A 19,242-nucleotide genomic window follows, 5' to 3' on the forward strand; every position below is an offset into this window, starting at 1 on the left:
TAGGCACCTACCACAATAAATTTCTATGCACCTCATCCCAAACACAAAAGAGGTTAAGAATATTAATCCTGGTGCTAGATTCTTCCAGTGTAAATTATCAGATACTATCTGACTTTATCCAGGAAGGACAAAGTACTCATTTAAAGAGGAACCGAAATACTAATTTAAAATAAAGGTTCCACATTCTTGAAAGCTGCTGAATGTCCCAAAACACATGACAGAAGGCATGTAGCACAAAAGTTCTTTGTGCCTTTCTTGTTCACTTCATTGGTAGCTACTATCAGATTATTTCATAACCCTGTGAAGCACAAGACTAAAAGAAGTGATTGCAGTGCATATGGGTGGGGAAAGAACTAGACAATTACTATCACATTTGGGGGGGAATATCCAATCCTGAGATAATTCTGGGAACAGATACACATGAAAGTAACAAAAACACTGAATATGGCCTTTGATTTAAACCAGGCCTGTGATCCTGAAGCTTATTACACCTTAGGATAAGTATTTCTGTAACTTACTACAAACACAATGAGCCAATTAAACTTTGGTGTAACTCCATGGACTTCAACAGAGTTACATCTAGGATGAATTTGAGATATTAAGGAAAGCTGTATATTGCTAGATGCAGCACAGTGATGCATTACTCTGAACTGACTGAAACCAGAACAAACAAGTGGGTGTGGGTTACACAAAGGAAAGGGAATCCAGGAGTGGGAGGAAAATACAGAGAGGCTCCAACATTCATAAGAATTCTTTATAAATTAATAGTTGCCAGCTATAGCCTTATCTCCCAAACAAATCAAAACGGATAACAGGGTTTGACGTTTCATAAGACAAAAATCAGTCCTTATTAACAGACTCTCGTATTCCCAAAAATGCACAATGACATTACCTCCTATTTAAATTAATTACTTTAGATCAAGGGTCCAATCTTGTCTAAACAGATGTTAATCAAAAGTAACTCCACTACAGAAAATAAAGTTACACTGGTGTAAAAAGCCAGAATGAGTTACATCAGAATCAGACCCTCAGGAGATTGTTGGAGAAAAGAAACAAACAAACACAGCCATGAACATTTTTCCTTACCTCTATATTTTCTTTAAATGAAATGATTAAATAATAATAATGAAAACCTGTTAAAAATTGCATAATCAAAGTCAGCAGGAGTATATGGAACAGTGTCTGGGAATACTCTCTTAACCAGACTGCAGAGCTACTGTGTGGTTGTGCAAGAGCAGAAAGCACAACAAAACCAGCAACCACTTCATTTAACTGGTTACAAATCATGACGATTATTATATTTTCAGTACTGGAGTGGTGGCTAAAAACACCAAAAACATTTTTTTTTTTAAATCCATCCAGGTTTAAATAAAGCCACAATTTTTGAATTTTGTCTCAAGGAAACTGGAAATAAATTAGAAGACACCAGCATTTGAACACTGAGTAGCTTTTTTGCCCACAGCCAGATTCTAGGGACTTGGATTTCAGGAGGTACCAGTCATCATCAGCTACCATTTACTTGAACTTAATTGTGGATGCTCAGTACCTCTGAGGATCAAGCCCGGTAGGCAAAATTTGCTCTCTCTATGCTTCCTTTCACTAAGTTGAGTGGGTCAGCCTAACCTGGCAGAAACTACCTTGGAGGTAGGGATGGTTTCAGGTTGGGAAAGGGGAAACATTGTCTCTGTAGCATGCACTTCCCTTCCCCTCTGATCCTGCAGAAGCCTTCTGTGCTTCAAGCCCTCAGGATCAAGACTCTTCTGTGAGGGATTAAGAGGCCAGGAAATGGCTGTTCTCTGCAGTATTAGTCTACCTAACACTACCTAACACAGAGATTCTTCACAAAAGATAATGCTAAACCTACCAAACTTCTATTCCTCACTGTCCCCCCTCTACATAGTACCTCCCATTCCACCAGGGGAGAGCTTCTTAAACAGCAGCAAGGCCACTGTGCAGTAGCTCATGAGGGAGAGGTGCCCAAGGAGTAACTGACTGGCATTGAGTCTACAAGTAAATATCCAGCTTCTATGGATTTTCTCTATGGCTCACAGGATCCATGTGTGAGGCTGGTCTTGCCCCTCCTCACTCTGGGCCAGACTGGTATGAGCCACAGCCCTGGGTAGGGGACAGTGCAGAGTCGCTCCAGGGAGCGCTCAGGAAAGATTGTTCCTCAGCTCCCTAGTGCAAACGGGAGGACCTTAGGATAGTGCAGCCTGCTCCCCATGGTGTACATGGCCAGCTCCACCAGATACTGGGGCGGATGGTCATCGTCTACTTCCTCCCCATCCCACACAGAGCTACTTGTGCACCCCCACCCCTCAGGCACTAGCAGGGAACGAGTCTCTGTGGCTCCTAAGCATCAGGACTGTGACTATCCCTCCTCTTCCATGAGGTGTGCAAAGGACTGGAGAAGGCTGCTTGCACTCTCCTACCTCCTAATACTCAAGCCAGGAACTATCCGGCCCTCTGAGTGGCCAAATCTAGTCTGATGCTTCAATTATGAGTCAGAAATTTTATGAGCTAAAACGTGGGGTTTCCTGGCCCTTGTGCAGGTTTCCCTACATAAGGTCCAATCTGGCTCTCAGTCCTTCCTCAAGCAAAACTCTCACTGACTTCAGCCAGAGAGCTGTCTGAGGAAGCAATGTGTAGGGAACCCATGAGTTGGCCCTGGAAAAAAGCACAAACCTGGATCTTAAATTACAATAAGAAAATCTGTTCTATTTTATCATATTTTCCATTTTTCATTCACCTTCATGAAACTGGTTTTGGTTTTATACTAGTTGAAAAGGTCAGATAGGTGAAAAGGAGATTTTTGTTCCAACCCTCACAACACCTGTTTGAGTTTCTCTGTCAAGTATCAATCCAGCTCAGTGTTTGAGCTACATTGAGGTAAACTGATATTTTTACTTTTGTACTTGTACCTTTAGGTAACTAATAAGGCTATTTTAAAACCACTGAATGCACTAGCAACATGTCCTTCACAAGCAGGGTTCAAGGTAATCACAGACATTGCTTCCATCAAAGAAAAATTAGTCATTTTTTTAAAAAAAGAAATTCAGGAAAAATAAATTAGAACCCAGGATTCAGTCAGTCAATCACAAATAAAGCTTGGATCCTACAAGGACCTACAGACATGCTTACTTTAACCATGTGAATAGTCCTGATGAGTTCAAAGTTTTAAGTTAAGCAAGTGCATAAGTCTTTGCAGCCTGCGGCTTAAACTTGTCGGGAGAATGAAACTACTGTTTAAACTTTAGGTAATATAGGTAATACTTATCTGATTATTTCTTTTCACTGTTTTTCTGTTATTGAATTATTGTTGAGGAGAGGAGAAATTGAGACTCATTCTCAGGACAAAAAAAATCTTATTAATGTTTCTAACAGAATTACAGTGGTTGCCAATGAAAACCAAGCATTTAAGATCAAATTCCACCCTGTGGGATCTGAGATGATGCATTTTTTTCCTGTTCTTAGAATTGGAAAAACTGCAATATTCAGATACCACTGTGGTTACATGAGTAAATGATGACATTTTCATGACGACCACCGTATTTGTACAAAACCATTGTACAAAACCAGATAGTTTTCAAAGTAACATTCAGATATGAAAGTAAAACTGAATAAAACTATTAAAATCTTTTCTTTTAACATGTTCCTGTTAATATTTTCCTCCATACAACCTCCTTAGACATACTCATTTAGGGTTGCCAACTGTCCAGTTTTCCCAGGATCATCCTTTTTTTGAGGTAGCTGTCCAAGCAAACCTGTAAGAGTATTCTATACACACTGCTAGCTGTCCAGTTTCATGGGCTTCAGGATCATCCCGGATGTCCCAGGCTTTTTCACCTCATTCCCTCCCACATCCCACCAAAACACAACCAATGTTCACATGAGCCAGACAAAAGAAAATACTGTAGATGTCAAACGGAGAAAGTGGTGCAGCTGCTACACACATGGGATGCGTTATCTGAAGACATATTATGATGAAACTGGACAGTTTCATCAAATATTCATGAAAATGAATAAGCCACAATTCTGTATTATCCAAAGCCAAGCCTGTTCAACCATCTTCTTCTTCATGGTACATAAAACATCAACCATACAAGAAAAATAAAAATACTAAAAAAAAAATCTCTTTGGGAATCCAAACCTGTAGTCATAACCCAATGGGAATTTTGCCTGGGTAAGTACTACAGTGGCAGGAACATTAATGTTTTCAAATTATTATTAAAATACAATGAGGCACTTCATTAATAAAAAATTAAAAACAGTTCTTAATTTTTAAGTTGCTAATTTTGCATTTAATAGGTCAAACAATCACAAAACATAGTCCATATAACTAAATGTGGGAGGGAATAAAGATGTCTGCAGTGCTGCTAACAGTTTGCAGGACTGGTCCTTTGTTTAGCATGATGTATTGGTGATGAAATATTGATTTTTATTCCATCTACACAATCAACTTTATTTAAAAATCAACCAGTTATTGTTTTGAGTACTCCCTTCCAAAGGCAGGCTACTAGAGAAGTAAATTCCACATTGTTCATTGGTAACATGAAAGGTGGGATATCTAGTGGCCGAAATCTATCCCTGGTGTTACTCCATGGAAGCACAGAGGGCTACCCTTGGGATGAATTTGGCCAAAAGTATTTGGACACGGGGTGGGAGGCAGATCCACAGGGGGTGTAATTAATTGAAGCTGTACCTGTTTATACCAAGTGGAATGGAAAATAAATGATATTGCCATTACTTAGATAAACTGATTGGTAAAGTACAGAAGAACTTATTATTTATGTTATGGTAGCACCTAGAGGCCCTAATCTGGGTTAGGGCCCCACTCTCTAGGTTCCGTACTAACACAAAGAATGACACCATTCCGGCTGGTTTTCACTCTACAGTCAGGACCCTGCTCCACTGCTGCTACCACCTTTTGTTGTTGTTGGGTTTTGGTTTGTTGTTTTGATAGACACAGTTGTAAACTAAGAGGTCAGAAATGTTGCTACTCCTCAGCTGATATGAAATGTAAGAGCTTGTCTTCAGGCACAGTGCTTCAGCAGTGCTACGCAGCTGAGTCACTGTAGCAGCGTGTTAGTGAAGACGCTACTACGCCAATAGGAGGGCATCGGCACAATTAATCCACCTCTCCTAGAGGCAGTAGCTCTGTCAACAGGAGAAGCAATCCCATCAACAGCACTGTCTACATCAGGGGTTAGATCGATAGAACTAAATCGCTCAGGGGGGTGGACTTCTCAGACCCCTGAGCGATGTCGTTATACCAATATAAATTTGCAACGTAGACCTGGCCTGAGTTTGGGAACTCGGAGAGGACTTCCCTTCCTTCCCTCTGCACCTTATACACAAAGCAACCCAAATGCCAGTGCTTGTGCGCTCTTATGGTAAAGGGCAGAGGGGACAGACCAGACCAGCACTACCAAAGATGCTCCGTTTCCCAACAGAATGTCGTTGGGCTGGCTGGAGATGTAGCAATAGTCCTACTGTGCCCCTTTGCAAGCAGCTGGAGGCCAATACAAAGGTGCACATAATCCCATCTGAAAAGGTATATGAGTTTCCATTGGTGCAAATCTGGAGTCACTCCACTGACAAGAGAGGAGTCTCTGGATTTACACTAGTGTAACAGACAGCAGAATTCATCCCCTTTTTAAAAGACTTTTGTTCTCAGGATCAAATTTGGCACATTACCAGCAGTCACTAACCAGAGCGTGCCCATCTCTGAATGTGTCAGGTACACCAGACACTGTTTCAGCTGCAGGGTCAAACACTTATCAATGAGGAGTCCACATGCCCAGTGGACAGGGCACCAGGTTTGGAGCCCAGCTCTATCACTAACTCACTGTGTAGCCGTGGCAGGTCACTTCGCCACACCGTGCCTCAGCATCATTTTGAATATGGGGCCAATAAGGCTTCCCCACCTTGGTAAAGTGCTTTGAAAGAGGCAGATGAAAAGTGTTATGTAAGGGCTGGGTTATTGTTACTACAAAAAGAAAAGGAGTACTTGTGGCACCTTAGAGACTAACAAATTTATTTGAGCATAAGCTTTCATAAGCTACAGCTCACGAAAGCTTATGCTCAAATAAATTGGTTAGTCTCTAAGGTGCCACAAGTACTCCTTTCCTTTTTGTGAATACAGACTGACAAGGCTGCTACTCTGAAACCTGTCACTATGCAAGGCATTGTTACTACAGTTTCCTGCAATGTTCATGTACTCTTTGCAGTTAAACAACTGGGGGGGGAGGGCGAACTGCTAAGAAATTCTCTCCTCTGTTTTTTACTTTTTAAGTGGACTACAGCTAAATATGCAAGTCAACTAAGCTGAACATTGATCTGATTTCAAATGCTATTGTTTTGTTTTTAAAACTAAGTCAATAAAAAAAATATTGCTAGTCTCATCCTTACCCACAAAAGTTAAACTTGAAAAGGGGACAGAAAAAAGGATCCGTTTTCACTTTGAAATTCAATGACAATTAAAAACAAGAGCACCATCATCATTCACTTGGTCCAACATAATCAGAAGGAAAATTAGATTTCCTTGAGCAGCAGATGACAAATCATTTTGGCTGCACAGCATTTGTTGAAAGCCTTTCTGAACTCCACTGCACTGATGAAAGTTGTGCATTGGGTGGTTTCCTCCCTCCTCTCACCGATGACACTAAGTCCTTTGAATCACAGGGAAAGCAAAATGTTTTTTCTTTCATTAAATACAAATTGGTCATTTTTGTTTGTATTACTTTCTTTTCTCTATTTCATCTCAGATGCAATTCTTATTTCCAGCATGGGTTTATCCACAGCAAGTTTAGAGAAATCTTTTCCCGAAACTGCATTTTTATTATTAAAACCTTTCCTTTAGCTAATCTACAAGAACATTTCTTAAAAAATAATCCACATTTTGGTTGGATTGCTCAATCCCACAGCACATAGGCTGAGGACATCATTCGTCAGGGCTCCTCATTTACATTCACATTTTACAAGTTCTTGACCTTCTTCCCAAATGCAGCTGCCCAGCCAGTTCACACCCACCCCAACAGGTGGCCTCTTAATAGCTCCACTGCCTGCTACTCTGATTCTCATTGTTCTGCCTGAGCTCCATCTGCACAAAGCAACACAATACAAATCACGACCCAAGGTGGACGTCGCCCATTTCCAACAGTTGACAAGAAGGTGTCAGACCTTCTTGTCAACTGTTGGAAATGGGTGATGTCCACCTTGATTGCATTGGCCTCGTTAGCACTACAAAAGTAATCAACTGTTGAGAATAGGCCATTTCCACTTTAATTGAATTGGCCTCGTTAGCACTGCCCCCCACACTTGGTAAGGCAACTCCCATCTTTTTATATATATATATATACACACACACACACACACACACTACTTACTGTATTTTTCACTCCATGCATCTGATGAAGTGGGTTTTAGCCCACGAAAGTTTATGCCCAAATAAATTTGTTAATCTCTAAGGAGCCACAAGGACTCCTTGTTGTTTTTATCCCATTTTGGATTACACGTGGAAATGAAGTTTGGGAGAAATAGTCTAGTCTCACTAAGAGGCCGTAACACAGCAAAAGCATTAGTCAGTCACTACTGGCAGTCTCTCTGCTCCAGAGATCCAAGGTTCTCACAGCAATATTTTTGGTGGCCTCAGAGTGTGGCCAACTCTTGCTGCTGGCCGCTCTGATAATTTTTCCTAAAATACTTAATTAACTTTAGGAAAAACAAATAAATATTCACATATACATGTAGAAATCATAGTAATTTATTTATGTATGGGTTTGGGTTTTTTTTGCAGGCTTCAATAATAAATATAATGTACATTTGTCTCTCTTCTTTACTGGATCTAAACAGAATAGAAACACAAATAAGGTGCTTTGATGTTCTTGACTTTTTTGTTATTTATTTTGCCTTTTGGTTGCTGGTTTTTCTGTTTGTTTTTTTTTGGTGACTTGCTAGCTAGTAAGTCTGCTTCTGTGAAAAGCGATATTTGTTAATACCACGTTTCACAGCAGAACACTTGCTAGCTAGTTGGGAGGCAGTGAAAAGTGATATTAACAAACAAACATACAAATACCACTTTTCACAGCAAACTTACTCAGCCCTGGCAAGCTGGGAGACAAATTAAGCCCTGGATGGGGAGGCGGTAGGGAACAGGGGGGATGGAGTGATGAAGTGGGACTGTTCGTAATGTTTCCTCTGAATACTGTAGGGGTGCCTCAGTTTCCCCTATGCATTTCTTAAGTCTCTAGGTGGTGGGATAAGGGGGTGTAATTGTTGCAGAGCAAAGGGCCAGTGTACATAAATGGCCGACACTCTATCTCCTGGCAACTGATGGCCTGGGCGCCCCCCCCCCCCGTAAGGTGATAGCGAAAGGGTTGGAGAACAAAGGAATCAGGTGACCTCCTGGCCTGGGAAAGGGACAAAGCCCAGAGGAGGAGGGGCTGGAAGGGGAGTCAGTTTGGGACTGGCTGGAGAGGAGGAATGAAGCGCAGACATAGTTGTCTGGCTAACTGCCCCCCAGAATGGAACTGGCTGAAGGGTCCTGTTCTCTGTACCTACAAACTCTGTTTTAGACCGTGTTCCTGTCATCTAATAAACCTCTGTTTTACTGGCTGGCTGAGAGTCACGTCTGACTGCGAAGTTGGGGTGCAGGACCCTCTGGCTTCCACAGGACCCCGCCTGAGCAGACTCGCTGTGGGAAACGCATGGAGGGGCAGAGGATGCTGAATGCTCCAAGGTCAGACCCAGGAAGGTGGAAGCCGTGCAAGCTTTTTGCCCTGCAGACAGTCTGCTCACAGAGAGGAGACCTCACCAAAGTCCTGACTGGCTTCATAGGGAGCAGTTCCAGAGCATCGCCCAGGGACTCCGTGACAGATGGTAAGGGAATTTGGAGGGTACGGGGGGAGGTGGTGGGGGCCCAAAGCCCTGTAGCCAGGGTCCGGAGCTGGAGGACACAGTGGGGGCCAGAAGCAATCGAGAGGTGGTGACCCCAGTGCCAGAGCCCAAAGCCCCACCACAGGTGGGGGACAGAGCCCGATGCCACACAGCCGTAGCCTGCAGCTCGCCTCCCAGGGCTGAAGCTGGAAGACCAAGCCCCACCTTTCCTGGGAAGGTGGGGAACTTACCCGGCTGCCTGCTCCTCTGGCATTTGCAGCTCCAGAGGGGGACAGGGCCAAACCACTGCTGGCGGCTCCGGGGAGGGGCCACTGCTTCCCCCATCACACCCAGGAGGCTGTGGCCATAAGAAAATCTCCCGGTGGCTGCATTTGAAAAACCTTGAATTAGAGTAGCAGAGGTATTGTAGGTCAACACTGAGGTACAGCAGTAGAACTGGATGGTGGAAACTTGCAACATGCCTGTCTCTAGCTAAGCCTCTTGGTTTCTCACTTGTGAGCACTAAACATCCATTCATAAATTTAGGAAAAATAGCAAATGCTAATTACTAGCAGACACAATTATTCCTCTCATCTGCCCCTCCCCTGCATTTTTTGGGGGGAGAGGAGCTAGGGTTCTCAAGTTACAAGCCCATCTCCCCTTTTTAGTTGACATCTTACAGATGGCCTGTAGCCTCCGTTCTGAAGCCAGAAACTCAGGAATAAGCCATCAAAGTTTACTTTTTTTCTAATAGGAAGCTACAGCTTTAAACAATATGCTGCTAAGCACAATGCTAATACTAATTAAGCCAGTTACACCACTGACCATGCAAATCAAACCTATTACCTTTCCTACAGTCTCACAAAGAGAAGTTACATCTCCACCACAGGTTTCAGAGTAACAGCCGTGTTAGTCTGTCTTCGCAAAAAGAAAAGGAGGACTTGTGGCACCTTAGAGACTCACCAATTTATTTGAGCATAAGCTTTCGTGAGCTACAGCTCACTTCATCGGATGCATACTGTGGAAAATAAAGATGTTTTTATACACACAGACCATGAAAAAATGGGTGTTTATCACTACAAAAGGTTTTCTCCCCCCACCCCACTCTCCTGCTGGCAATAGCCCATCCAAAGTGATCACTCTCCCTACAATGTGCACGACAATCAAGGTGGGCCACCTCCAGCACAAATCCAGGCCCTCTCTCCACCCCACCCCCCAAAACCCACTCCCCCATTGGACACAGATCAGATGTCAAGAACTGTGGCATTTGTGGACCGGTCGGAGAGCACTTCGGTCTCTCTGGTCACTCAGTTTCTGGTCTCGGGGTGACTGTCCTTCAACGGGAAGGCTTCGAGGGCAGACTCCGGCAAGAGACTGCTGAGTTGGAGTTGATTTGCGGATTGGATGCAGTTGACTTGGGCTTGGGTGGAGACTGGGAATGGTTGATTCATTGTAGAGAGTGGCCTATTTCCCCTTGTTTGTTCCTTCCCCCCCACCATTCCTCGGACGTTCTTGCTGAACCTTGGGTTTGTGCTGGAGGTGGCCCACCTTGATTGTCGTGCACATTGTGAGGAGAGTGATCACTTTGGATGGGCTATTGCCAACGGGGTAGTGGGTTTTACGAGGGATGGGGAGAGGGCCTGGATTTGTGCTGGAGGTGGCCCACCTTGATTGTCATGCACATTGTAGGTAGAGTGATCACTTTGGATGGGCTATTGCCAGCAGGAGAGTGGGGTAGGGAGAGAGAAAACCTTTTGTAGTGATAAACACCCATTTTTTCATGGTCTGTGTGTATAAAAACATTTTCCTTATTTTCCACAGTATGCATCCGATGAAGTGAGCTGTAGCTCACAAAAGCTTATCACAGAATCATACAATATCAGGGTTGGAAGGGACCTCAGGAGGTCATCTAGGCCAACCCCCTGCTCAAAGCAGGACCAATCCCCAATTAAATCATCCCAGCCAGGGCTTTGTCAAGCCTGACCTTAAAAACTTCTAAGGAAGGAGATTCTACCACCTCCCTAGGTAACGCATTCCAGTGTTTCACCACCCTCCTAGTGAAAAAGTTTTTCCTAATATCCAACCTAAACCTCCCCCACTGCAACTTGAGACCATTACTCCTTGTCCTGTCCTCTTCTACCACTGAGAATAGTCTAGAACCATCCTCTCTGGAACCACCTCTCAGGTAGTTGAAAGCAGCTATCAAATCCCCCCTCATTCTTCTCTTTTGCAGACTAAACAATCCCAGTTCCCTCAGCCTCTCCTCATAAGTCATGTGTTCCAGACCCCTAATCATTTTTGTTGCCCTTCGCTGGACTCTATCCACATCCTTCTTGTAGTGTGGGGCCCAAAACTGGACACAGTACTCCAGATGAGGCCTCACCAATGTCGAATAGAGGGGGAAAATCACGTCCCTCGATCTGCTCGCTATGCCCCTACTTATACATCCCAAAATGCCATTGGCCTTCTTGGCAACAAGGGCACGCTGCTGACTCATATCCAGCTTCTTGTCCACTGTCACCCCTAAGTCCTTTTCTGCAGAACTGCTGCCTAGCCATTCGGTCCCTAGTCTGTAGCTGTGCATTGGGTTCTTCTGTCCTAAGTGCAGGACCCTGCACTTATCCTTATTGAACCTCATCAGATTTCTTTTGGCCCAATCCTCCAATTTGTCTAGGTCCCTCTGTATCCTATCCCTGCCCTCCAGCGTATCTACCACTCCTCCCAGTTTAGTATCATCCGCAAATTGGCTGAGAGTGCAATCCACACCATCCTCAGATCATTTATGAAGATATTGAACAAAACTGGCCCCAGGACCGACCCCTGGGGCACTCCACTTGACACCAGCTGCCAACTAGACATGGAGCCATTGATCACTACCCGTTGAGCCCGACAATCTAGCCAACTTTCTACCCACCTTATAGTGCATTCATCCAGCCCATACTTCTTTAACTTGCTGACAAGAATACTGTGGGAGACCGTGTCAAAAGCTTTGCTAAAGTCAAGAAACAATACATCCACTGCTTTCCCTTCATCCACAGAACCAGTAATCTCATCATAGAAGGCGATTAGATTAGTCAGGCATGACCTTCCCTTGGTGAATCCATGCTGACTGTTCCTGATCACTTTCCTCTCATGTAAGTGCTTCAGGATTGATTCTTTGAGGACCTTCTCCATGATTTTTCCAGGGACTGAGGTGAGGCTGACTAGCCTGGAGTTCCCAGGATCCTCCTTCTTCCCTTTTTTAAAGATTGGCACTACATTAGCCTTTTTCCAGTCATCCGCGACTTCCCCCATTCGCCACGAGTTTTCAAAGATAATGGCCAATGGCTCTGCAATCACAGCCGCCAATTCCTTTAGCACTCTCGGATGCAACTCGTCCGGCTCCATGGACTTGTGCACGTCCAGCTTTTCTAAATAGTCCTGAACCACCTCTTTCTCCACAGAGGGCTGGCCATCTATTCCCCATGTTGTGATGCCCAGCGCAGCAGTCTGGGAGCTGACCTTGTTCGTGAAGACAGAGGCAAAAAAAGCATTGAGTACATTAGCTTTTTCCACATCCTCTGTCACTAGGTTGCCTCCCTCATTCATTAAGGGGCCCACACTTTCCTTGGCTTTCTTCTTGTTGCCAACATACCTGAAGAAACCCTTCTTGTTACTCTTGATATCTCTCGCTAGCTGCAGCTCCAGGTGCGATTTGGCCCTCCTGATTTCATTCCTACATGCCCGAGCAATATTTTTATACTCTTCCCTGGTCATATGTCCAACCTTCCACTTCTTGTAAGCTTCTTTTTTATGTTTAAGATCCGCTAGGATTTCACCGTTAAGCCAAGCTGGTCACCTGCCATATTTACTATTCTTTCGACACATCGGGATGGTTTGTCCCTGTAACCTCAACAGGGATTCCTTGAAATACAGCCAGCTCTCCTGGACTCCTTTCCCCTTCATGTTAGTCCCCCAGGGGATCCTACCCATCTGTTCCCTGAGGGAGTCGAATTCTGCTTTCCTGAAGTCCAAGGTCCGTATCCTGCTGCTTACCTTTCTTCCCTGTGTCAGGATCCTGACCTCAACCAACTCATGGTCACTGCCTCCCAGATTCCCATCCACTTTTGCTTCCCCTACTAATTCTTCCTGGTTTGTGAGCAGCAGGTCAAGAAAAGCTCCCCCAGCACTTGCACCAGGAAATTGTCCCCTACACTTTCCAAAAACTTCCTTGATTGTCTATGCACCACTGTATTGCTCTCCCAGCAGATATCAGGAAAATTGAAGTCACCCATGAGAACCAGCTTATGCTCAAATAAATTGGTTAGTCTCTAAGGTGCCACAAGTACTCCTTTTCTTTTTATCTCCACCACACTATCATGAACAGAAACTCTGGTTCAAACTGTGAGGTGGAATCTCTTGCTTGCTAAGAGCTAAGGATAACACTTTGTTATCAAAGGGGCCAGGAACCCCTCTCAACAATCAACACTCAAAGCAGTTCAGTGCTAATCTCCAAAACATGAACAACTACATCATTTCCATGAACATGTCATTTTTCTGGAAGCTGCTGCATCCATCTATACATCAGTAACCCCAAATCCCTGCTTCTCGGCAAACAGCATTGCAATCACTGTTTTCTCAGTTATTCCACTAATATAACATCAGCACTTAAGAGCAATAAACAGATTGTCAACATTTTTTTTTTATTATTCAAAAGATTAGACAACCTGGTTTTGACTTCTAAGATCAAATCTTTGAAAACCATCACTAAATCAGCATTTTAACTACTAAAAATACAAGCACTATTAGTTATACTTAACATAGAGTATTGTCTAGGGATTAGAGCACAGGACTAGGAGTCAGATATTCTGGGTTGTAACCTCAGCTCTACCATAATCACATTGTGTGACCTTGGACAAGTCATTTCACCTATCTGTGATTCCATTTGTAAAATGGGGATGATTCTACTTACGTATCTGAGAGGGGAGCGATAAGGAATTTTCTAAATAATTTTGAGAACATCAGCTGTTAGATGCTGTACTATATATAGACAGTGTCATCAGATGGTACTAGTTCTAGTTGCCCGCTTTTATGAACACATGAAATCTGTTGACTTGAAAATCAGTATTTTATCCAGTGTCTTAATGAAATGGTGCAGTTTTTTCCTGGCTCTTATTTTTGTAGACATCAGATCTGGACAGTGCTAAAGCTGTGGACATTCCAGTTTCAGCATGCTCTAATCTTCCAATCAGCATTTCCCAAAGGTATACTGTGCCCTTCAGGTTAAATGTTTATGGAGTTCCAGTGCAGCTGAAAAGAAATACCAGTATTTTCCAGGCACCAGCTAATGAAAGTCAAAAACAGGAAGGACAGCTTTGCAAAAGAGAACAAGAATTCATCACTCCCAATGACAATAAAAAAAAACGGGAAGCTACTTGTAATGCTATGAACCAGTGTAGAAAGTGCTGAGGTCTACTCCCATACATTAAGATCAATTTGGAGAAAAAACCATTATATGCATTATGAGTAATCTGTACAAGATAGAACATCATGATTCAGCAATCCACTAATTTGATTAGCCAAATGTAAAATTTGTTAATAAAGCAGCGATTGGTTTTTTGTTTGTTTTTTATTTAAAGCCCACTTGAAAATTTTGCTTTTTAGTGTATTTTCAAGAACTTTCACCAGTGAAACCTAAAGGTTATCATTATACTATTAAAAGAGGAAGGGAACTATTCCAAAGTCTTACTGGGCATAAACAGTGTATACAGTAATCTAAATAAAAGCTTCCACATTTAAGTATGCTACATGTGTATGAGACCACCAATGATAAAATTCCCTGGTGAGCTGACCCTTTATTTAAATCAAATACTTGGGGGGAGGGGGGAATAATATTTGTAATAAAGTGTTTTTATCTGCTGCTTGTCAAACAATATGTCAGTTTCACTGCTTGTTTACCATATATCTTAAAGAAATTTTCCTTTTATGGAAACTAAATCGGACAAAAGGAAATATTAAAATATACACAAGAGCGAGCCTCTCTGGTCAGATAAATGTAATAATTTCCCTATCCACAGCCACTTCAAAAGAGAGTGGGGTGATTTTAATAGTAAGATTTAAGGTGTAAAAAATTAAACTAAACAAACATTTGAAAATCTCCTGAAGAGTGAATACAAGAGACAACAAATATGCTCTCTCCCTTCCTCTCATTCATATATAAATATACATGATACACGATAGAGTGATGTTACATAAACATCAGTATGTTTATGTAACATCACTCACTGTTCTCAGTATGAATTTGGGAAGCCTGATTTACACCTAGCATGCCACCCCAAATACATTCAAATAAAACCTTAATACAACCCCTGTACTACCTGTATGTGTCACATATGTTGCCAAAAACACACACACAATTTCAGGAATATTTTAAAGAATTCTAAGGGTTTTTTTTCCTGGAACAATCATATCCGTCTGCCTCAAATGTCAGGTACCTTGGTTGCTATAAACCAGCTCCCACCGGAATGGACTTCAGTGCTGCAAGATCAGGCTCTGTAAGTCCAATCGCAGTGGTTTCAGAAGAAACAATAAAAAAAGACATAATACAACTCTTCTATAAAAAGTCATGACTTCAAAGTAGAATATTTCAGATCTGTCCACCCTTCCAAATGGCATCAAACTCCTGAAGGGTCATGAGATAAAACTTCAAAATTGTAACAATTTTGATGTCTACAAAGGCCATTACTAACCCAAAACCAAATCTTGCCCAACTCCTGGGCCTCACTCCTGGGTAATTTTTGGAGTAATTCCACATTTTGGGAGGAACAAGAAATGAAAAATCAGGCTGCCCCTGAAATATTCTTTTTGGGTGGCAACTCTATGAAGCAATTCAGGGGGTGGGAGTGCTGGAGTAAATCCTGGAGGAGATGGTTGGCAGGCAGAGAACATAATAATAGAGTGATTAAGATTAAAATAATAAATTTTCATGACTCTGCAATTTCACACACACACACACACATATATATATATATATATATCACCTCCACAATTTGGAAGGGTGGAATTAATAAAATGACCTTTAAAAAAAATTCTAAAAATTAGGGAGTGTCCCTCCTATATGTATCACCTTGAATGTTCGAGTCTCCAACCTATAATATGTTCAGCTATGAAAACAAAACTTGGTTTTGGTATTCAAGTCTAAGGTGTTTTCTATTTGGTGAAGCAATGCCGTAAACTGTAATACTGGGGCAGATACTACAAACCCTTACAGGAGTAATCCCACTGAAGTCACCAATGACTACTCACGTGTAATAGTTTCTAGATTGTCCTCATTGCACTGAAACAAAAGTAAGAGTTATTTATGTTGATAAGAGCCAGAAAAATAAGGACCAACTTCCACCATCAGCCCACTCCTGTTACAGTAATATGGGTAGACAGGAGAACCCGATTGCAGATGAAGATTATTAGTTCAACCTGCAAAATTACCAGGGCTGGAATTTGGCCACTTGTTACAATAACGTAACTAATTATTATAAGCAGTTAGCATTTTGTACTGTGAAGTCACACTGTCTCCAGATACATTCAGAGCTCTTGGGGCCCAAGCCTGCGAGATAATGAGTATCGTCTGACTGGTGCGGATTGCTCCCAGCTCTCACCACATGAGGTGTTCAGTACTTTGCAGAATCAGACCGTTGGACATCAGCTTAATGTGTGAACACAACGGAGGGGGCACAAGAATTTAATACAAACACACATCTTGCTATGAGAGTTCTTAATTTGATGTTACAAATGCTTCAGAACAGCATGTGACACTGTGGGCTGTTTTATAGGCACTACAATCCTGAGGCACAAAGCCGAAGAAGAGAGTTTCACTTTTAAGGCTCCAATCTTGCAAGTTGTGTCCCACGGCTATCCAGAATAATTTGCCAGATCAGGGCTTGATTCTGTTATTTTTTCTTTTGCCTGATTCTCAAAATTGTTTTGTTATTGCGATAAGAAATTATGTCTTTAAATGTATAGAACTGATGAGCTGCAACGATCATAAACATAAACATGATTTCAGTGGAGTTAGACCAAGGGTGAATCCCTGATCACTTTAATTCTGTAAATAACATGTTTGTAACACAATTTGTAAACATCCTTCTAATAAAATAATAAGACGGCCAGCAAAACAGCCACTTTCCAAAATTAATATCTTAGTCATTTGATACATTAATCTTTTACAGACTGAACATGTGCTAATAATATTTTAAACCCAAAACATGTAAGTTATATTTTAAAAACTTTTTGAGATACATTTTTCTACTTATTGTAAACAATCAAAAGTATTTGTTTCATGTCTGTATTTCCTAATATTCCAAATTATAGCACAGAGTAATTTAATAGGCAAATTACTAAGCTCTACAAAGGACTGGTGTTTTACAAAGAAATATGCAAAAACTTTTAACTATAAAAGAGTGCTAGTAGATGCCACTATAATCCAGCTTGGCTAAAACTAATTTCAGTCCCAAATCCCTTCAATGGCTCCTTGGCCTTCTGCCATTGCTTATGACACCCAGAGGTTAAAAATGAAAACTGCTGTACTATATCAACTACTGTTAAAGATGCTCTTAAACATGTGACTTTGCAAACTGCCCTTAAAGTGACAGAACCATGCCAGGAATCTAAGGAACTCTGTGACTCTTTGAACTCTCTCAACAAGCCCAGCTACAGCAATCCCAAGTGATTCACATTATTTTCCGCTAGTTGAAAACAGCTGTAGAAACATCTCTAAAATGGCTGGCGTATCATGCACCAACTCACTGCTCCACCTACTGTTGGTATGTCCATGTGGTCCTCACCTGTCAGTTCCATTTTAGTGAGCAGCTCCCTAGATTTCCATAATGTCTTATCTGCTTGTTTAAAAGAAAATGGTGGTCAAAGCAATTTAAACTGCTAGTTTTACATTGCCCTGTCACCATAAAGTATTACTTAAGCAAGCATCTTGAGAATCTATTCCTTCTCTTAGAATTATCAGTGCTGATCTTTGTTTCACAGGCTTCGGTAGCATAATCCAACACAGGATTTACTACACATTCGGATTATTTGTCTTAGACTCAAAACACAGATACGATAAGAGCTGTGTCACTCAAACCTCTCTATACAGAGGGTATCATCATCTACAAGAGTGATTTATGGACACTTTTGTTAATAAATCTTTCCTCTCCCGATTCAGATTATTTACACTGGTTAAAAATTTAACTGATCGATGTGCATCCCAAATAAAGTCATTTGCATTTTTTTATACCAAGAGAATTCAAAATCTCAGGCCAGATGCTTAGCTGGTGAAATCAGTATTGCTTCACTGACTTCAGTGGAGCAATGTAGATTAATCCTAGCAGAAGATCTGGCCAATTCATTTTTTAAGCACAGCACAGACTGCGTAGACTGTCGGTCCTTCATCGGTTGAGACTGAGCCGATCACAACATGTCTTCCGATCTTCTCTTGCTCTGGCCATCCTTCGCCATGCTTGTCCATATGATGATGATATGGATTAAGCACAGCAGGAAAAGAAAATCACTCCACTGCAACTAGGCTACCTATGAACATCGTTCTTTTCTTCCATGACTGAATAAATTTAAGAATCCAGTTGAGACTTTAATTAATAACTAGCAGATATTCTTTATTGTATTGGTGTTATTTAAATACCTGTCTGGGTCAAATATGTTTAATCCTCTTTAGTGTATGTTTTATTTATCCAGAATTTATGTTATCCTTGTTTATCTAAGCATACCTTTGAAGTATCTCTCTGAAAATAATCCACTGCCATCATTTACTTGCTCCTTTAACTCAGTGCCACCTAATATTTTATTAGTCATGACTCAAATAGCTTTTTAAATAATGTAATTTCTGGAAATGAATAAACCTAATACATGCAGAAAATCTGAAAGACCACAAGACTGGGAAAATGGAAAGTTCAGTGAAACTCAGATGGAAATTTTTGAATTTGATTCTCAATTCCACTATACAGTACTAGTAACAAACGTAACAATGATGCTTAGCAACACTCCAACAATACAAATCCTTAAAGCTATTTTTGCTGGCCAGCTGGGATTGGGGAATCCCCAGGTAGTGCAGAACTGGTGTAGCTGGTACACTACGCCCCCTCCAAGAACCAGCATTGGAAGTGAGAAGGCACGGTCATAGTGCCACTGTGCTCCACCCTATGCCCGGCTGCTGAAATGACCTTCCGGGGGTTATTACCAGCTAGCATTACTTAAAGCAGCCCTGAGGGTTCTGTAAGGTACGCTACATGCTGAATGAAACCCCCACCCTGAGAAAGCACCACCACTGGAGGAGCACAAGGGGGGCGTAAAGCCATTTGTGCCTCTTCCCAACACTTGAGT

At 41.9% G+C, this 19,242-nt stretch overlaps 1 protein-coding gene and 1 long non-coding RNA gene across 3 annotated transcripts in view; one reads left to right on the forward strand and one right to left on the reverse strand.

The window, feature by feature from the left end:
- Window positions 1-14,351, forward strand: part of LOC311518595 — a 34,346-nt gene extending 19,995 nt beyond the window's left edge. Inside the window, exons 2-3 of the long non-coding RNA XR_014711042.1 lie at window positions 8,577-8,880; window positions 14,041-14,351. This is a non-coding gene — a long non-coding RNA (uncharacterized lncRNA). The remainder of the gene's footprint in view (window positions 1-8,576; window positions 8,881-14,040) is intronic.
- Window positions 1-19,242, reverse strand: part of SPTBN1 (spectrin beta, non-erythrocytic 1) — a 214,181-nt gene that overhangs the window by 184,617 nt on the left and 10,322 nt on the right. The window lies entirely within an intron of this gene.

This window comes from Lepidochelys olivacea (assembly GCF_965140295.1).
Source record: "Lepidochelys olivacea isolate rLepOli2 genome assembly, chromosome: 3".
NCBI lineage: Eukaryota > Metazoa > Chordata > Testudines > Cheloniidae > Lepidochelys > Lepidochelys olivacea.